Source organism: Arachis stenosperma, chromosome 5, assembly GCF_014773155.1.
Source record: "Arachis stenosperma cultivar V10309 chromosome 5, arast.V10309.gnm1.PFL2, whole genome shotgun sequence".
NCBI lineage: Eukaryota > Viridiplantae > Streptophyta > Magnoliopsida > Fabales > Fabaceae > Arachis > Arachis stenosperma.
The window spans coordinates 117,469,849-117,474,490 of record NC_080381.1 but is presented as its reverse complement, the minus strand read 5'-3'; the positions used below and the strand labels follow the sequence as shown (position 1 = coordinate 117,474,490).

Here is a 4,642-nt window from a genome sequence, read left to right as displayed (position 1 = left end):
CTTTTCCTCAGCTCTTGTTTTCTTTTTCATTTAAATTTTTTTTCATTCATTTTTCTCTTCCTTCTCCTCCTCTAATCTTATCTTCGTGGTCATCTTAAAAAATTGTTAGCTCAAAAATTAGTCTAACTTTTTAATTATTCGAATAAAACATATATTAAAATATAAAATATATATTAAAAATAATTTAAATAATATATAGTAATTAATTTAAAAATTTAATTTTAATGTATATATAATATTTTTATAAAATTATATAATTGAAACAAAATAGATAGCCTTGTTACCTTAGATTTTTTTGTTTCTTTTTTTTTTTTTTCAGAATCCAATTCCGTCAGAATGTACATTGTATTACTCACTTCTCCAAATTACATAAACATAACAATCCTGCTATCCTATCACATTTGATATTGAAATTTGTTGATCAAATTAAAATTGTCTTTTTGTTATGATAACCTTCAAGCCATGCTTCATAAAAAGCACAGTGGAATGAGCTGGGGTAGTAGGATGATTTTCCACCACCTGTATATATGCGATAATTGCGCAAAAGAGTAGATGCCACCATTTTCATTTGAATAAAAGATAAGTCTTTTCCCAGGCATGTCCTTGGACCTGCGTTAAAACTAAAAAACTTATAAGATGGAACATGTATTGTTTCTCCTTTCTCTGAAATCCATCTCTATCTGGTTTGAACTCCAAGCAATCTTTTCCCCAAATCTCTTCAAACCTTCCCATTGCATAAGTAAACAACAAAATAATTGTATTTGGATCAATAACACAATGACCACTAGGAAGTGTTGTGTCACGTTTCAATGATTGTTTACGTTTAATAGGGACAGCTGGAAATAGCCTCAAATCTTCACATAGAGCACCATGTAGGTAAACTAGCTTCTTCACATCCTCCATCCCTAAAACTTGGAATTTTTTTCGACACTGGTGCCAAAAACTTCTTCGATTTTTTCAAAAATTTTGGCATCCATTAATGGGTGTGTAGCAACAAGCCAAAAGAATCATGTAAGAACCGAAGTTATGGTATCTCTTGCAGCTGCAAAAAGATTGAATGTAGCATCTCTTGCAATGCAAGGAATGATGCATAGTCCTAAATTATTTCCATCTCTCGGATTCTGAAGTCAACATACCGTCTCCGAAAGCTTGGAAAATCTCGCGAAACTCGGGGCCGCCCTTGACATAGTTGTCAAAACTCTTGCTCATTATGTGATGAACATTCATGGGGTCACTAGTCACCATGCAGTTCATTTTGGTGAACCATGGTCCCATGAATTCACCGGTGCCACCTCTTTGTCTCAAAACATTAGTTACAAAATCATGGATATGGCACAAGTTGCTAAGGACTTGTGGTAACATGCCAAGGATTGGCCAATCTATCAACAGAGGTGTTCTACAACATCTTCTACGATGAGGAACATGTAGAAATTATATAGGAGGAGGATTATTGGTAGAATGAGAAACAGTATGGCCATTCGAAAAGTTTGGGGATCGGATAGATTATGCAACTTTTTTATATTGCTAATTGGTATATTTGTTGTGTTGATGAACTCTTGTCAGTTGCTCATAAATGATAGAGAATTATTAAAATTTATTATTTTTTATTAAGAAAAGTATGAAAAGCCAATGAAATATTTGTATAATATGTACAATAAAAGTTTAGAGAGTATTAGAGATATAACTATTAGTGTTATCTTTTTCCATTAGTTAAAATTTTTGAGATGAGTAGTATCATGACATGGTATTAAAATTTTAAATTCAAAGGGTTAAGAGTTCGATCTTAATGAATCCAAAATTCTCTTTTTATTATTATTTATTCATTAATTTAATTTTTTTAGTTTAATAATCTAACTATATATTTTATTACATATTTTTAAATAGTAATAACTAATTAATAACTAAAAATAATAAAAATAATTCTCTAACATTCTTCTTATATATATATATATATATATGTGTGTGTGTGTGGAAGGATAACGCCTAAAATGCCTACTGTTATTAGAATTATTGAATTCCTTAATTTTAGATATTGTCTATAGTTAGTATTCTTGAATTCTTTTATTAATTTTATAATTATCTATGTTAAATGGGGAGTATTAAGTAAATAATGACCAATTTTAAATAACATGAACAATTACCAATTAAATAAAAATATATTATACTTTAATTTAATGCTACTAATTAAATTTAAAATTAATTTACTTTTTTAATTTTATTAATTTATAATATTTAATCCTTGTTTAAAAATGTTGTTAATTATTTATATTTTTTCATATTAAATTATTAAAAAGGTATCTAAAGAATTAGGCCTTTTTGCATGGAAAGTAGCCCTTTTTTCTGTCTGTTTAATTGGAAGTAGCCCTTGAAATGGCATTATTAATTAAGGAGTTAGGCCTATGACTCATCATGGTGACCGAGAAAATTAAATCTCAGCCCAATATTCAATATTGTCAAGTTTTTCCTAAAGTTGAGAGCGAAAGCGTTGGATCGGAAGTAGCCCTTGACATGGCATTACGAAGAGTTAGGTCTATGACTCATCATGATGACCAAGAAAATTAAATCTCAGCCCAATATTGTCAGCTTTTTTATTTTGGATTTAGATTCGGTTTTGCAAAAGTTTTTGTTCACATTAAAAATGAGCACTACATATTTATATATATTCTTGGCTCTAGTGGCATTTTTCTCTCTTCCCCACCTCAAGGTCTAGGATTCAAACCCTAGAGAATATAATTGAGGAAAATTGTGAAAATATATGAGGAGTGTATGGGTGTGTTGTGTACCTAAAATTGGGGGTTATCTAATTCATTGGGGTACCTGAGATTGGGGGTTATCCAATTCACAGACCAAAAAAAAAAATTTATATATATTTAATTTATACATGTCACTTCACATATTTTTTAAACTTTTCTTACCCCACATTAATATTTGCAGCCATCCTACTTATATTATTAGTGTTGCGGTATCTATGTAGCATACATAGCCGTATGACAATTCCCCGATAAATTTTTTAGAAAAGTACAGGTAACAAACAACATTTTTTAATAATGTATAAATAATATAAATTAATAGTATTAAAAAAATAAATTAATCTTAAATTTAATTAATAACATTAAATTAAGATGTAATATATTTTTATTTAATTAATAATTATTTATGTTATTTAAAATGATCATTATTTACCTAACACTCTCTAATTCTATTAAATGTTGTTAGGTAAAGAAAAGATAACGTCAACAAAACGCCTCCAGCTAATTTCTTCCGTATATAAATTTACTGGTTAGATATATATTAAAAATCAATTATTAAATTATTATTTATATAAAATATACGCTAAAATATAAAATATTATTAAAATTAAATTACACGTATAATATATATTTATACACAAATATACTATAATTGTTTTAATAATTAATTTTTTATAAATAAATAATATTTTTTTATTAATGTATAAGTAAATAAGCTTTTTATATACAATATAAAAAATATTCGAGAGACAATAGAAATAAATTCAAAATAACTTAGACAATGTGTTACATTATTCCTATTCTTCTTTACATGAAAAAATTAGATTTTTAATGTAAGGAATTAATTATTATTTATTTTGTATTTTTTATAAAATATATATATATATTTCACTATTTTAATTTAAGAGTGACAATTTATTTATTTTATTACTTTATCATTATTTTTTTTAACTTTAAAGTATTTTGATACGAAAGAATAAGCCCAAAGCTATTTCTCTGTTAACCCCTCTCATCAGGATGTCCGAAAAACAACCCTCTAATGCCAGTTTCAGGTGTAATTACTCCTTCATAATTCTTGATATATAACCTGAAATGAAGTTCATGTCATTAGTCATTGGATTTTAGGGAAAGAGAAGATGTTGTAGTTGGAAAGTGTGTGGATTAAATTCTCCCTAAATTCCTTTACCCAAATCTACCGTGATAAATCATATTCTCCCGCAATCCCCGGCTTCTCAATTGGCGGCCTCCCCACCTCCAAATTATTCATCAAAGTACTACTTTTTTCGCTAATTAACTTTCATTCATTCAAATTATTTAAACAATAATGTTCAACGTCCATATAAAAAATATATCCAAGTCATTCAAGCACTTTTTTGTTAACGCGCCTTTCCCCTCTTCCAAGTTAGGTGAAATACATGCGCGCTCTCCTCTTCCTCCTATTAACGTAACAGATTTACATAAATCTCTTTCTCAACGTAAACATTTTTCTTCTTCTTTTTTTCTTTAACGTTAACGATTTGTATTGTAATTTTCGGATCTACAATTTCTGTTGTTCATCGTTCTTCTTTTTTTTTCTATTCTGCTCGTTATTCTTCTCTGCTGCTTGTCCTTCTTCTTCTTATTCTTCTTAGTTTTCTTCTTTGATTTATCTTCTTCGTTTTCAGATTTCAATATTCTATCAAAACAATGAATGATTCAGCTTCAAATCAGTTGAATGAGAGCATTTTAGATTATTCTTCTGAAACGAATCAAGCGAATGAGATTTGGATTTTTTTTAATTGAATTGAATTGAATGTACGTATGTGTTCTTAATTGAATTGAATTAAATTAATAATCTCTCAATTGTAAATAGAAGTATATATTTTGAATTTATATAATGGATAATGTTTCGT

General features: G+C 27.9%; 1 pseudogene; it reads right to left on the bottom strand.

The window, feature by feature from the left end:
- Positions 1-426: 426 nt before the first annotated feature.
- On the bottom strand, positions 427-1,254 carry LOC130981205 (alkane hydroxylase MAH1-like; annotated as a pseudogene).
- Between the last annotated feature and the right edge of the window lie 3,388 nt (positions 1,255-4,642).